This window comes from Phocoena phocoena, chromosome 13 (genome assembly GCF_963924675.1).
Source record: "Phocoena phocoena chromosome 13, mPhoPho1.1, whole genome shotgun sequence".
Lineage (NCBI taxonomy): Eukaryota > Metazoa > Chordata > Mammalia > Artiodactyla > Phocoenidae > Phocoena > Phocoena phocoena.
Window position 1 is genome coordinate 216,856 of NC_089231.1, and position 17,695 is coordinate 234,550.

Here is a 17,695-nt window from a genome sequence, read left to right on the forward strand (position 1 = left end):
CTAACCCGTACGCTAACACTAACCCGTACCCTAACACGTACGCTCACACTAAACTGTTGTCGTACCCTAACCTATCCCCTAAACCGTCCCCGTCCCCTAACACTAACCCTAAGCCTAACCCTAACCCTAACCCTTACCCGAAGCCTTACCCTAACCCGTCCCCTAATCCTAACCCGTACGCTAACACTAACCCGTACCCTAAGACGTACGCTCACCCTAAACCGTTGTCGTACTCTAACCTGTCCCCTAAACCGTCCCCGATCCCTAACCCTAACCCTAACCCTAAGCCTAACCCTAACCCTTACCCGAAGCCTTACCCTAACACTTCCCCTAATCCTAACCCGTACGCTAACACTAAGCCGTACCCTAACACGTACGCTCACCCTAAATTGTTGTCGTATCCTAACCTGTCCCCTAAACTGTCCCCGTCCCATAACCCTAACCCTAACCCTAAACCTAACCCTAACCCTTACCCGATGCCTTAACCTAACCCGTCCCCTAATCCTAACCCGTAAGCTAACACTAACCCGTACCCTAATACGTACGCTCACCCTAAACCGTTATCGTACCCTAACCTGTCCCCTAAATCGTCCCCGTCCCCTAACCCTAACCCTAAATCTACCCCTAACCCTAACCCTTACCCGAAGCCTTACCCTAACCCGTCCCCTAATCCTAACCCGTACGCTAACACTAAACCGTACCCTAACACGTACGCTCACCCTAAACCGTTGTCGTAAACTAACCTCTCCCCTAAACCGTCCCCAGCCCCTAACCCTAAACCTAACCCTAACCCTAACCGTAACCCTTACCCGGAGCCTTACCCTAACCCGTCCCCTAATCCTAACCCGTAAGCTAACACTAACACTTACCCTAACACGTACGCTGACCCTAAACCGTTGTCGTACCCTAACCTGTCCCCTAAACTGTCCCCGTCCCATAACCCTAACCCTAACCCTAACCCTAACCCTAACACTTACCCGAAGCCTTACACTAACCCGTCCCCTAATCCTAACCCGTACGCTAACACTAACCCGTACCCTAACACGTACGCTCACCCTAAACCGTTGTCGTAAACTAACTTGTCCCCTAAACCGTCCCCATCCGCTAACCCTAACCCTAACCCTAACCCTAACCCTAACCCTTACCCGAAGCCTTACCCTAACCCGTCACCTAATCCTAACCCGTACGCTAACACTAGCCCGTACCCTAACACGTACGCTCACCCTAAACCGTTGTCGTACACTAACATGTCCCCTAAACCATCCCCGTCCTCTAACCCTAACCCTAACCCTAACCCTAAACCTAACCCTTACCCGAAGCCTTACCCTAACCCGTCCCCTAATCCTAACCCGTACGCTAACACTAACCCGTACCCTAACACGTACGCTGACCCTAAACCGTTGTCGTACCCTAACCTGTCCCCTAAACCGTCCCCATCCCCTAACCCTAACCCTAACCCTAACCCTTACCCGAAGCCTTACCCTAACCCGTCCCCTAATCCTAACCCGTACGCAAACACTAACCCGTACCCTAACACGTACGCTGACCCTAAACCGTTGTCGTAACCTAACTTGTCCCCTAAACCGTACCCATCCCCTAATCCTAACCCTATCCCTAACCCTTACCGAAGCCTTACCCTAACCCGTCCCCTAATCCTAATCCGTTCCCTAACACGTACGCTCACCCTAAACCGTTGTCGTACCCTAAACTGTCCCCTAAACCATCCCCGTCCTCTAACCCTAACCCTAACCCTAACCCTAAACCTAACCCTTACCCGAAGCCTTACCCAAACCAGTCTCCTAATCCTAACCCGTACGCTAACACTAACCCGTACCCTAACACGTACGCTCACACTAAACTGTTGTCATACCCTAACCTATCCCCTAAACCTTCCCCGTCCCCTAACACTAACCCTAAGCCTAACCCTAACCCTAACCCTTACCCGAAGCCTTACCCTAACCCGTCCCCTAATCCTAACCCGTACGCTAACACTAACCCGTACCCTAACACGTACGCTCACCCTAAACCGTTGTCGTACTCTAACCTGTCCCCTAAACCGTCCCCGTTCCCTAACCCTAACCCTAACCCTAAGCCTAACCCTAACCCTTACCCGAAACCTTACCCTAACCCTTCCCCTAATCCTAACCCGTACGCTAACACTAAGCCGTACCCTAACACGTACGCTCACCCTAAACCGTTGTCGTATCCTAACCTGTCCCCTAAACTGTCCCCGTCCCATAACCCTAACCCTAACCCTAACCCTAACCCTAACCCTTACGCGATGCCTTACCCTAACCCGTCCCCTAATCCTAACCCGTAAGCTAACACCAACCCGTACCCTAACACGTACGCTCACCCTAAACCGTTGTCGTACCCTAACCTGTCCCCTAAACCTTCCCCGTCCCCTAACCCTAACCCTAAATCTACCCCTAACACTAACCCTTACCCGAAGCCTTACCCGAACCCGTCCCCTAATCCTAACCCGTACGCAAACACTAAACCGTACCCTAACACGTACGCTCACCCTAAAACGTTGTCGTACCCTAAACTGTCCCCTAAACCGTCCCCATCCCATAACCCTAACCCTAACCCTAACCCTAACCCTAACCCTTACCCGAAGCCTTACCCTAACCCGTCCCCTAATCCTAAACCGTACGCTAACACTAACCCGTACCCTAACACGTACGCTCACCCTAAACCGTTGTCGTAAACTAAATTTTCCCCTAAACCGTCCCCATCCCCTAACCCTAACCCTAACCCTAACCTTAACCCTAACCCTTACCCGAAGCCTTACCCTAACCCGTCCCCTAATCCTAACCCGTACGCTAACACTAACCCGTACCCTAACACGTACGCTCACCCTAAACTGTTGTCGTACTCTAACCTGTCCCCTAAACCATCCCCGTCCTCTAACCCTAACCCTAACCCTAACCCTAAACCTAACCCTTACCCGAAGCCTTACCCTAACCCGTCCCCTAATCCTAACCCGTACGCTAACACTAAACCGTAAGCTAACACGTACGCTCACCCTAAACCGTTGTCGTACCCTAACCTGTCCCCTAAACCGTCCCCATCCTCTAACCCTAACCCTAAACCTACCCCTAACACTAACCCTTACCCGAAGCCTTACCCTAACCCGTCCCCTAATCCTAACCCGTACGCTAACACTAACCCGTACCCTAACACGTACGCTCAACCTAAACCGTTGTCGTAAACTAACTTGTCCCCTAAACCGTCCCCATCCCCTAACACTAACCCTAAACCTAACCCTAACCCTAACACTTAACCGAAGCCTTACGCTAACCTGTCCCCTAATCCTAACCCGTACGCTAACACTAACCCGTACCCTAACACATACGCTCACACTAAACTGTTGTCGTACCCTAACCTATCCCCTAAACCGTCCCCGTCCCCTAACCCTAACCCTAACCCTAACCCTTAATCGAAGCCTTACCCTAACCCGTCCCCTAATCCTAACCCGTACGCTAACACTAACCCGTACCCTAACACGTACGCTGACCCTAAACCGTTGTCGTAAACTAACTTGTCCCCTAAACCGTCCCCATCCCCTAATCCTAACCCTATCCCTAACCCTAACCCGAACCCTTACCCGAAGCCTTACCCTAACCCGTCCCCTAATCCTAACCCGTTCGCTAACACTAACCCGTACCCTAACACGTACGCTCACCCTAAACCGTTTTCGTACCCTAAACTATCCCCTAAACCGTCCCCGTCCCCTAACCCTAACCCTAACCCTAACACTAACCCTTACCCGAAGCCTTACCCTAACCCTTCCCCTAATCCTAAACCTTACGCTAACACTAAGGCGTACCCTAACACGTACGCTCACCCTAAACCGTTGTCATATCCTAACCTGTCCCCTAAACACTCCCCGTCCCAGAACCCTAACCCAAACCCTAACCCTAACCCTAACCCTTACCCGAAGCCTTACCCTAACCCGTCCCCTAATCCTAAACCGTACGCTAACACTAACCCGTACCCTAACACGTACGCTCACCCTAAACCATTGTCGTAAACTAACTTGTCCCCTAAACCGTCCTCATCCCCTAACCCTAACCCTAACCCTAACCCTAACCCTTACCCGAAGCCTTACCCTAACCCGTCCCCTAATCCTAACCCGTAAGCTAACACTAACCCATACCCTAACACGTACGCTCACCCTAAACAGTTGTCATACCCTAACCTGTCCCCTAAACCGTCCCCATCCCCTAACCCTAACCCTAAACCTACCCCTAACCCTAACCCTTATCCGAAGCCTTACCCTAAACCGTCCCCTAATCCTAAGCCGTACGCTAACACTAAACCATACCCTAACACGTACGCTCACCCTAAACCGTTGTCGTAAACTAACTTGTCCCCTAAACCGTCCCCATCCCCTAACCCTAACCCTAACCCTAACCCTAATCATTACCCGAAGCCTTACCCTAACCCGTCCCCTAATCCTAACCCGTACGCTAACACTAACCCGTACCCTAACACGTACGCTCACACTAAACTGTTGTCGTACCCTAACCTATCCCCTAAACCGTCCCCGTCCCCTAACCCTAACCCTAAGCCTACCCATAACCCTAACCCTTACCCGAAGCCTTACCCTAACCCGTCCCCTAATCCTAACCCGTACGCTAACACTAACCCGTACCCTAACACGTACGCTCACCCTAAACCGTTGTCGTACCCTAACCTGTCCCCTAAACCGTCCCCGTCCCCTAACCCTAACCCTAACCCTAAGACTAACCCTAAAACTTACCCGAAGCCTTACTCTAACCCGTCCCATAATCCTAACCCGTACGCTAACACTAACCTATACCCTAACACGTACGCTCACCCTAAACCGTTGTCATACCCTAACCTGTCCCCTAAACCGTCCCCATCCCCTAACCCTAACCCTTACCCTAACACTAACACTAACCCTTACCCGAAGCCTTACCCTAATCCGTCCCCTAATCCTAACCCGTACGCTAACACTTACCCGTACCCTAACACGTACGCTGACCCTAAACCGTTGTCGTACACTAACCTGTCCCCTAAACTGTCCCCGTGCCATAACCCTAACCCTAACCCTAACCCTAACCCTAACCCTAACCCTAACCCTTACCCGAAGCCTTACCCTAAACCGTCCCCTAATCCTAACCCGTACGTTAACACTAACCCGTACCCAACACATACTCTGACCCTAAACCGTTGTCGTACCCTAACCTGTCCCCTAAACCATCCCCGTCCCCTAACCCTAACCCTAACCCTATCCCTTACCCGAAGCCTTACCCTAACCCGTCCCCTAATCCTAACCCGTACGCTAACACTAACCCGTACCCTGACACGTACGCTCACCCTAAACCGTTGTCGTACCCTAACCTGTCCCCTAAACCATCCCCGTCCTGTAACCCTAACCCTAACCCTAACCCTAAACCTAAACCTTACCTGAAGCCTTACACTAACCCGTCCCCAAATCCTAACCCGTTCGCTAACACTACCCCGTACCCTAACACGTACGCTCACCCTAAACCATTGTCGTACCCTAAACTGTCCCCTAAACCGTCCCCGTCCCCTAACCCTAACTCTAACCCTAACCCTAACACTAACCCTTACCCGAAGCCTTACCCTAACCCTTCCCCTAATCCTAACCCGTACGCTAACACTAAGCCGTACCCTAACACGTACGCTCACCCTAAACCGTTGTCGTATCCTAACCTGTCCCCTAAACAGTCCCCGTCCCAGAACCCTAACCCTAACCCTAACCCTAACCCTAACCCTTACCCGATGCCTTACCCTAACCCGTCCCCTAATCCTAACCCGTAAGCTAACACTAACCGGTACCCTAACACGTACGCTCACCCTAAGCCGTTGTCATACCCTAACCTGTCCCCTAAAACGTCCCCGTCCCCTAACCCTAACCCTAAACCTACCCCTAACCCTAACCCTTACCCGAAGCCTTACCCTAACCCGTCCCCTAATCCTAACCCGTACGCTAACACTAAACCGTACCCTAACACGTACGCTCACCCTATAACTTTGTCGTACCCTAACCTGTCCCCGAAACCGTCCGCGTCCCCTAACCCTAACCCTAACCCTAAGCCTAACCCTAACCCTTACCCGAAGCCTTACCCTAACCCGTCCCCTAATCCTAACCCGTACGCTAACACTAACATATACCCTAACACGTACGCTCACCCTAAACCGTTGTCGTACCCTAAACTGTCCCCTAAACCGTCCCCGTCCCCGTCCCCTAACCCTAACACTAACCCTAATCCTAACCCTTCCCCGAAGCCTTACCCTAACCCTTCCCCTAATCCTAACCCGTACGCTAACACTAAGCCGTACCCTAACACGTACGCTCACCCTAAACCGTTGTCGTAAACTAACTTGTCCCCTAAAACGTCCCCATCCCCTAACCCTAACCCTAACCCTAAGCCTAACCCTAACCCATACCCGAAGCCTTACCCTAACCCGTCCCCTAATCCTAACCCGTACCCTAACACTAACCCGTACCCTAACACGTACGCTGACCCTAAACCGTTGTCGTACCCTAACCTGTCCCCTAAACCGTCCCCGTCGCCTAACCCTAACCCTAAACCTAACCCTTACCCGAAGCCTTACCCTAACCCGTCCCCTAATCCTAACCCGTACGCTAACACTAACCCGTACCCTAACACATACTCTGACCCAAAACCGTTGTCGTACCCTAACCTGTCCCCTAAACCATCCCCGTCCCCTAAACCTAACCCTAACCCTATCCCTTACCCGAAGCCTTACCCTAACCCGTCCCCTAATCCTAACCCGTACGCTAACACTAACCCGTACCCTAACACGTACGCTCACCCTAAACCGTTGTCGTACCCTAACCTGTACCCTAAACCATCCCCGTCCTCTAACCCTAACCCTAACCCTAACCCTAACCCTAACCCTTACCCGAAGCCTTAAACTAACCCGTCCCCTAATCCTAACCCGTACGCTAACACTAACCAGTACCCTAACACGTACGCTCACATTAATATGTTGTCGTACCCCAACCTATCCCCTAAACCGTCCCCGTCCCCTAACCCTAACCCTAAGCCTAACCCTAACCCTAACCCTTACCCGAAGCCTTACCCTAACCCGTCCCCTAATCCTAACCCGTACGCTAACACAAACCCGTACCCTAACACGTACGCTCACCCTAAACCGTTGTCGTACCCTAACCTGTCCCCTGAACCGTCCCCATCCCTTAACCCTAACACTAACCCTAAGCCTAACCCTAACCCATACCCGAAGCCTTACCCTAACCCGTCCCCTAATCCTAACCCGTACCCTAACACTAACCCGTACCCTAACACGTACGCTGACCCTAAACCGTTGTCGTACCCTAACCTGTCCCCTAAACCGTCCCCGTCCCCTAACCCTAACCCTAACCCTATCCCTTACCCGAAGCCTTACCCTAACCCGTCCCCTAATCCTAACACGTACGCTAACACTAACACGTACACTAACACGTACGCTCACCCTAAACCGTTTTCGTACCCTAACCTGTCCCCTAAACCGTCCCCGTCCCCTAACCCTAATCCTAACCCAGCCCTTACCCGAAGCCTTACCCTAACCCGACCCCTAATCCTAACCCGTACGCTAACACTAACCCGTACCCTAACACGTACGCTCACCCTAAACCGTTGTCGTACTCTAACCTGCCCCTAAACCATCCCCGACCTCTAACCCTAACCCTAACCCTAACCCTAAACGTAACTCTTACCTGAAGCCTTACTCTAACCCGTCCCCTAATCCAAACCCGTACGCTAACACTAACCCGTACCCTAACACGTACGCTCACACTAAACTGTTGTCGTACCCTAACATATCCCCTAAACCGTCCCCGTCCCCTAACGCTAACCCTAACCCTATCCCTAACCGGAAGCCTTACACTAACCCGTCCCCTAATCCTAACCCGTACGCTAACACTAAGCCGTACCCTAACACGTACGCTCACCCTAAACCGTTGTCGTACCCTAACCTGTCCCCTACAACGTCCTCATCCCCTAACCCTAACCCTAACCCTAACCCTAACACTAACCCTTACCGAAGCATTACCCTAAACCGTCCCCTAATACTAACCCATACGCTAACACTAATCCGTACCCTAACACGTACGCGAACCCTAAACCGTTGTCGTACCCTAACCTGTCCCCTACACCGTCCCCGTCCCCTAACCCTAACCCTAACCCTAACCCTAACCCTAACCCTAACCGTCCCCTAATACTAACCCATACGCTAACACTAATCCGTACCCTAACACGTACGCGAACCCTAAACCGTTGTCGTACCCTAACCTGTCCCCTAAACCGTCCCTGTCCCCTAACCCTAACCCTAAACCTAACCCTTAACCGAAGCCTTACCCTAACCCGTTCCCTAATCCTAACCCGTACGCTAACACTAATCCGTACCATAACACGTACGCTGACCCTAAACCGTTGTCGTAACCTAACCTGTCCCCTAAACCTTTCCCGTCCCCTAACCCTAACCCTAACCCTACCCCTAACCCTAACACTTACCCGAAGCCTTACCCTAACCCGTCCCCTAATCCTAACCCGTACGCTAACACTAAACCGTACCCTAACACGTACGCTCACCCTAAAACGTTGTCGTACCCTAAACTGTCCCCTAAACCGTCCCCGTCCCATAACCCAACCCTAACCCTAACCCTAACACTTACCCGAACCCTTACACTAACCCGTCCCCTAATCCTAACACGTACGCTAACACTAACCCGTACCCTAACACGTACGCTCACCGTAAAACGTTGTCGTAAACTAACTTGTCCCCTAAACCGTCCCCATCCCCTAACCCTAACCCTAACCCTAACCCTAACCCTAACCCTTACCCGAAGCCTTACCCTAACCCGTCCCCTAATCCTAACCCGTACGTTAACACTAACCCGTACCCTAACACGTACGCTCACCCTAAACCGTTGTCATACACTAACCTGTCCCCTAAACCATCCCCGTCCTCTAACCCTAACCCTAACCCTAACCCTAAACCTAACCCTTACCCGAAGCCTTACCCTAACCCGTCCCCTAATCCTAACCCGTACGCTAACACTAACCTGTACCCTAACACGTACGCTGACCCTAAACCGTTGTCGTACCCTAAACTGTGCCCTAAACAGTCCCCGTCCCCTAACCCTAACCCTAAACCTAACCCTTACCCGAAGCCTTACACAAACCCGTCTCCTAATCCTAACCCGTACGCTAACACTAAACCGTACCCTAACACGTACACTCACACTAAACTGTTGTCGTACCCCAACCTATTCCCTAAACCGTCCCCGTCCCCTAACACTAACCCTAAGCCTAACCCTAACCCTAACCCTTACCCGAAGCCTTACCCTACTCCGTCCCCTAATCCTAACCCGTACGCTAACACTAACACGTACCCTAACACGTACGCTCACCCTAAACCGTTGTCGTACTCTAACCTGTCCCCAAAACTGTCCCTGTCCCATAACCCTAACCCTAACCCTAACCCTAACCCTTACCCGATGCCTTACCCTAACCCGTCCCCTAATCCTAACCCGTAAGCTAACACTAACCCGTACCCTAACACGTACGCTCACCCTAAACCGTTGTCGTACCCTAACCTGTCCCCTAAACCGTCACCGTCCCCTAACCCTAACCCTAAATCTACCCCTAACCCTAACCCTTACCCGAAGCCTTACCCTAACCCGTCCCCTAATCCTAACCCGTACGCTAACACTAAACCGTACCCTAATACGTACACTCACCCTAAAACGTTGTTGTACCCTAAACTGTCCCCTAAACCGTCCCCGTCCCATAACCCTAACCCTAACCCTAACCCTAACCTTAGCCGAAGCCTTACCCTAACCCGTCCCCTAATCCTAACCCGTACGCTAACACTAACCCATACCCTAACACGTACGCTCACCCTAAAGCATTGTCGTACACTAACCTGTCCCCTAAACCATCCCCGTCCTCTAACCCTAACCCTAACCCTAACCCTAAACCTAACCCTTACCCAAAGCCTTACACTAACCCGTCCCCTAATCCTAACCCGTACGCTAACACTAACCCGTACCCTAACACGTACGCTCACCCTAAACCGTTGTCGTACCCTAACCTGTCCCCTAAACCGTCCCCATCCCCTAAACCTAACCCTAAACCTAACCCTAACACTAACCCTAACACTTACCCGAAGCCTTGCCCTAACCCGTCCCCTAATCCTAACCCGTAAGCTAACACTCACCCGTACCCTAACACGTGAGCTCACCGTAAACCGTTGTCTTACGCTAACCTGTCCCCTAAACCGTCCCCGTCCCCTAACCCTAACCCTAAACCTACCCCTAACCCTAACACTTACCCGAAGCCTTACACTAACCCGTCCCCTAATCCTAACCCGTACGCTAACACTAAACCGTACCCTAACACGTACGCTCACCCTAAAACGTTGTCGTACCCTAACCTGTCCCCTAAACCGTCCCCGTCCCATAACCCTAACCCTAACCCTAACCCTAACCCTAACCCTTACTGGAAGCCTTACCCTCACCCGTCCCCTAATCCTAACCCGTACGCTATCACTAACCCGTACCCTAACACGTACGCTCACACTAAACTGTTGTCGTACCCTAACCTATCCCCTAAACCGTCCCCGTCCCCTAACCCTAACCCTAACCCTAACCCTTAACCGAAGCCTTACCCTAACCCGTCCCCTAATCCTAACCCGTACCCTAACACTAACACGTACCCTAACACGTACGCTGACCCTAAGCCGTTGTCGTAAACTAACTTGTCCCCTAAACCGTCCCCATCCCCTAATCCTAACCCTAACCCTAACCCTATCCCGAACCCTTACCCGAAGCCTTACCCTAACCCGTCCCCTAATCCTAACCCGTTCGCTAACACTAACCCGTACACTAACACGTACGCTCACCCTAAACCGTTGTCGTACCCTAAACTGTCCCCTAAACCGTCCCCGTCCCCTAACCCTAACCCTAACCCTAACACTAACCCTTAACCGAAGCCTTACCCTAACCCTTCCCCTAATCCTAACCCATAAGCTAACACTAAGCCGTACCCTAACACGTACGCTCACCCTAAACCGTTGTCGTATCCTAACCTGTCCCCTAAACAGTCCCCGTCCCAGAACCCTAACCCTAACCCTAACCCTAACCCTAACCCTTACCCGATGCCTTACCCTAACCCGTCCCCTAATCCTAACCCGTAAGCTAACACTAACCTGTACCCTAACACGTACGCTCACCCTAAACCGTTGTCATACCCAAACCTGTCCCCTAAACCGTCCCCGTCCCCTAACCCTAAACCTAAACCTACCCCTAACCCTAAACCTTACCCGAAGCCTTACCCTAACCCGTCCCCTAATCCTAACCCTTACGCTAACACTAACCCATACCCTAACACGTACGCTCACCCTAAACCGTTGTCGTAAACTAACTTGTCCCCTAAACCGTCCCCATCCCCTAACCCTAACCCTAACCCTAATCCTTACCCGAAGCCTTACCCTAACCCGTCCCCTAATTCTAACCCGTACGCTAACACTAACCCGTACCCTAACACGTACGCTCACACTAAACTGTTGTCGTACCCTAACCTATCCCCTAAACCTTCCCCGTCCCCTAACCCTAACCCTAAGCCTAACCCTTACCCTAACCCTTACCCGAAGCCTTACCCTAACCCGTCCCCTAATCCTAACCCGTTCGCTAACACTACCCCGTACCCTAACACGTACGCTCACCCTAAACCGTTGTCGTACACTAACCTGTCCCCTAAACCGTCCCGATCCCCTAACCCTAACCCTAACCCTAAGCCTAACCCTAACACTTACCTGAAGCCTTATCCTAACCCGTCCCCTAATCCTAACCCGTACCCTAACACGTACGCTCACACTAAACTGTTGTCGTACCCTAACCTATCTTCTAAACCGTCCCCGTCCCCTAACCCTAACCCTAACCCTAACCCTTAACCGAAGCCTTACCCTAACCCATCCCCTAATCCTAACCCGTACCCTAACACGTACGCTGACCCTAAACCGTTGTCGTAAACTAACTTGTCCCCTAAACCGTCCCCATCCCCTAATCCTAACCCTAACCCTAACCCTATCCCGAACCCTTACCCGAAGCCTTACCCTAACCCGTCCCCTAATCCTAACCCGTTCGCTAACACTAACCCGTACCCTAACACGTACGCTCACCCTAAACCGTTGTCGTACCCTAAACTGTCCCCTAAACCGTCCCCGTCCTCTAACCCTAACACTAACCCTAACACTAACCCTTAACCGAAGCCTTACCCTAACCCTTCCCCTAATCCTAACCCATACGCTAACACTAAGCCGTACCCTAACACGTACGCTCACCCTAAACAGTTGTCGTACCCTAACCTGTCCCCTACACGGTCCCCATCCTCTAACCCTAATCCTAAACCTACCCCTAAACCTAACCCTGACCCGAAGCCTTACCCTAACCCGTCCCCTAATCCTAACCCGTACGCTAACACTAACCCGTACCCTAACACGTACGCTCACCCTAAACCGTTGTCGTAAACTAACTTGTACCGTAAACCGTCCCCATCCCCTAAACCTAACCCTAAACCTAACCCTAACCCTAACCCTAACACTTACCCGAAGCCTTACCCTAACCCGTCCCCTAATCCTAACCCGTAAGCTAACACTAACCCGTACCCTAACACGTGAGCTCACCCTAAACAGTTGTCTTACCCAAACCTGTCCCCTAAACCGTCCCCGTCCCCTAACCCTAACCCTAAATCTACCCCTAACCCTAACACTTACCCGAAGCCTTACCCTAACCCGTCCCCTAATCCTAACCCGTACGCTAACACTAAACCGTACCCTAACACGTACGCTCACCCTAAAACGTTGTCGTACCCTAACCTGTCCCCTAAACCGTCCCCGTCCCCTAACCCTAACCCTAACCCTAACCCTTAACCGAAGCCTTACCCTAACCCGTCCCCTAATCCTAACCCGTACACTAACACTAACCCGTACCCTAACACGTACGCTGACCCTAAACCGTTGTCGTAAACTAACTTGTCCCCTAAACCGTCCCCATCCCCTAATCCTAACCCTAAACCTAACCCTATCCCGAACCCTTACCCGAAGCCTTACCCTAACTCGTCCCCTAATCCTAACCCGTTCGCTAACACTAACCCGTACCCTAACACGTCCGCTCACCCTAAACCGTTGTCGTACCCTAAACTGTCCCCTAAACCGTCCCCGTCTCCTAACCCTAACCCTAACCCTAACACTAACCCTTAACCAAAGCCTTACCCTAACCCTTCCCCTAATCGTAACCCGTACGCTAACACTAAGCCGTACCCTAACACGTACGCTCACCCTAAACCGTTGTCGTATCCTAACCTGTCCCCTAAACAGTCCCCGTCCCAGAACCCTAACCCTAACCCTAACCCTAACCCTAACCCTTACCCGATGCCTTACCCTAACCCGTCCCCTAATCCTAACCCGTAAGCTAACACTAACCCGTACCCTAACACGTACGCTCACCCTAAACCGTTGTCATACCCTAACCTGTCCCCTAAACAGTCCCCGTCCCCTAACCCTAACCCTAAACCTACCCCTAACCCTAACCCTAACCCGAAGCCTTACCCTAACACGACCCCTAATCCTAACCCGTACGCTAACACTAAACCGTACCCTAACACGTACGCTCACCCTATAACTTTGTCGTACACTAACCTGTCCCCTAAACCGTCCCCGTCCCCTAACCCTAACCCTAAACCTACCCCTAACCCTAACCCTTACCCGAAGCCTTACCCTAATCCGTCCACTAATCCTAACCCGTACGCTAACACTAAACCATACCCTAACACGTACGCTCACTCTAAAGCGTTGTTGTACCCTAACCTGTCCCCTAAACCGTCCCCGTCCCATACCCCTAACCCTAACCCTAACCCTAACCCTAACCCTTACCCGAAGCCTTACCCTAACCCGTCCCTAATCCTAACCCTTACGCTAACACTAACGCGTACCCTAACACGTACGCTCACCCTAAACCGTTGTCGTAAGCTAACTTGTCCCCTAAACCGCACCCATCCCCTAACCCTAACCCTAACCCTAACCCTAATCCTTACCCGAAGCCTTACACTAACCCGTCCCCTAATCCTAACCCGTACGCTAACACTAACCCATACCCTAACACGTACGCTCACACTAAACTGTTGTCGTACCCTAACCTATCCCCTAAACCTTCCCCGTCACCTAACCCTAACCCTAAGCCTAAACCTAACCCTTACCCGAAGCCTTACCCTAAACCTTCCCCTAATCCTAACCCGTACGCTAACACTAAGCCGTACCCTAACACGTACGCTCACCCTAAACCGTTGTCGTATCCTAACCTGTCCCCTAAACTGTCCCCGTCCCATAACCCTAACCCTAACCCTAACCCTAACCCTTACCCGATGCCTTACCCTAACCCGTCCCCTAATCCTAACCCGTAAGCTAACACTAACCCGTACCCTAACACGTACGCTCACCCTAAACCGTTGTCGTACCCTAACCTGTCCCCTAAACCGTCCCCGTCCCCTAACCCTAACCCTAAATCTACCCCTAACCCTAACCCTTACCGAAGCCTTACCCTAACCCGTCCCCTAATCCTAACCCGTACGCTAACACTAAACCGTACCCTAACACGTACTCTCACCCTAAAACGTTGTCGTACCCTAAACTGTCCCCTAAATCGTCCCCGTCCCATAACCCTAACCCTAACCCTAACCCTAACCCTAACACTGACCCGAACCCTTACACTAACCCGTCCCCTAATCCTAACCCGTATGCTAACACTAACCCGTACCCTAACACGTACGCTCTCCGTAAACCGTTGTCGTAAACTAACTTGTCCCCTAAACCGTCCCCATCCCCTAACCCTAACCCTAACCCTAACCCTAACCCTAACCCTTACCCGAAGCCTTACCCTAACCCGTCCCCTAATCCTAACCCGTACGCTAACACTAACCCGTACCCTAACACGTACGCTCACCCTAAACCGTTGTCGTACACTAACCTGTCCCCTAAACCATCCCCGTCCTCTAACGCTAACCCTAACAGTAACCCTAAACCTAACCCTTACCCGAAGCCTTACCCTAACCCGTCCCCTAATCCTAACCCGTACGCTAACACTAACCCGTACCCTAATACGTACGCTGACCCTAAACCGTTGTCATACCCTAAACTGTCCCCTAAACCATCCCCGTCCCCTAACCGTAACCCTAAACCTAACCCTTACCCGAAGCCTTACACAAACCCGTCTCCTAATCCTAACCCGTACGCTAACACTAACCCGTACCCTAACACGTACGCTCACACTAAACTGTTGTCGTACCCCAACCTATCCCCTAAACCGTCCCCGTCCCCTAACACTAACCCTAAGCCTAATCCTAACCCTAACCCTTACCCGAAGCCTTACCCTAACCCGTCCCCTAATCCTAACCCGTACGCTAACACTAACCCGTACACTAACACGTACGCTCACCCTAAACCGTTGTCGTACTCTAAACTGTCCCCTAAACCGTCCCCGTCCCACAACCCTAACCCTAACCCTAACCCTAACCCTTACCCGATGCCTTACCCTAACCCGTCCCCTAATCCTAACCCGTAAGCTAACACTAACCCATACCCTAACACGTACGCTCACCCTAAACCGTTGTCGTACCCTAACCTGTCCCCTAAACCGTCCCCGTCCCGTAACCCTAACCCTAAATCTACCCCTAACCCTAACCCTTACCCGAAGCCTTACCCTAACCCGTCCCCTAATCCTAACCCGTACGCTAACACTAAACCGTACCCTAACACGTACGCTCACCCTAAAACGTTGTCGTACCCTAAACTGTCCCCTAAACCGTCCCCGTCCCACAACCCTAACCCTAACCCTAACCCTAACCCTAACCCTTACCCGAAGCCTTACCCTAACCCGTCCCCTAATCCTAACCCGTACGCTAACACTAACTCGTACCCTAACACGTACGCTCACCCTAAACCGTTGTCGTAAACTAAATTTTCCCCTAAACCGTCCACATCCCCTAACCCTAACCCTAACCCTAACCCTAACCCTAACCCTAACCTTTACCCGAAGCGTTACCCTAACCCGTCCCCTAATCCTAACCCGTACGCTAACACTAACCCGTACCCTAACACGTACGCTCACCCTAAACCATTGTCGTACCCTAACCTGTCCCCTAAACCATCCCTGTCCTCTAACCCTAACCCTAACCCTAAACCTAACCCTTACCCGAAGCCTTACCCTAACCCGTCCCCTAATCCTAACCCGTACGCTAACACTAACCCGTACCCTAACACGTACGCTCACCCTAAACCGTTGTCGTACCCTAACCTGTCCCCTAAACCGTCCCCATCCCCTAAACCTAACCCTAAACCTAACCCTAACCCTATCCCGAACCCTTACCCGAAGCCTTACCCTAACCCGTCCCCTAATCCTAACCCGTTCGCTAACACTAACCCGTACCCTAACACGTACGCTCACCCTAAACCGTTGTCGTACCCTAAACTGTCCCCTAAACCGTCCCCGTCCCCTAACCCTAACCCTAACCCTAACACTAACCCTTAACCGAAGCCTTACCCTAACCCTTCCCCTAATCCTAACCCATACGCTAACACTAAGCCATACCCTAACACGTACGCTCACCCTAAACCGTTGTCGTATCCTAACCTGTCCCCTAAACAGTCCCCGTCCCAGAACCCTAACCCTAACCCTAACCCTAACCCTAACCCTTACCCGATGCCTTACCCTAACCCGTCCCCTAATCCTAACCCGTAAACTAACACTAACCCGTACCCTAACAAGTACGCTCACCCTAAACCGTTGTCATACCCTAACCTGTCCCCTAAACCGTCCCCGTCCCCTAACCCTAACCCTAAACCTACCCCTAACCCTAACCCTTACCCGAAGCCTTACCCTAACACGTCCCCTAATCCTAACCCGTACGCTAACACTAAACCGTACCCTAACACGTACGCTCACCCTATAACTTTGTCGTACCCTAACCTGTCCCCTAAACCGTCCCCGTCCGATAACCCTAACCCTAACCCTAACCCTAACCCTAACCCTTACCTGAAGCCTTACCCTAACCCGTCCATTAATCCTAACCCGTACGCTAACACTAAACCTTACCCTAACACGTACGCTCACCCTAAAGCGTTGTCGTACCCTAACCTGTCCCCTAAACCGTCCCCGTCCGATAACCCTAACCCTAACCCTAACCCTAACCCTAACCCTTACCCGAAGCCTTACCCTAACCCGTCCCCTAATCCTAACCCTTACGCTAACACTAACCCGTACACTAACACGTACGCTCACCCTAAACCGTTGTCGTAAACTAACTTGTCCCCTAAACCGTCCCCATTCCCTAACCCTAACCCTAACCCTAATCCTTACCCGAAGCCTTACCCTAACCCGTCCCCTAATTCTAACCCGTACGCTAACACTAACACGTACCCTAACACGTACGCTCACACTAAACTGTTGTCGTACCCTAACCTATCCCGTAAACCTTCACCGTCCCCTAACCCTAACCCTAAGCCTAACCCTAACCCTAACCCTTACCCGAAGCCTTACACTAACCCGTCCCCTAATCCTAACCCGTACGCTAACACTACCCCGTACCCTAACACGTACGCTCACCCTAAACCGTTG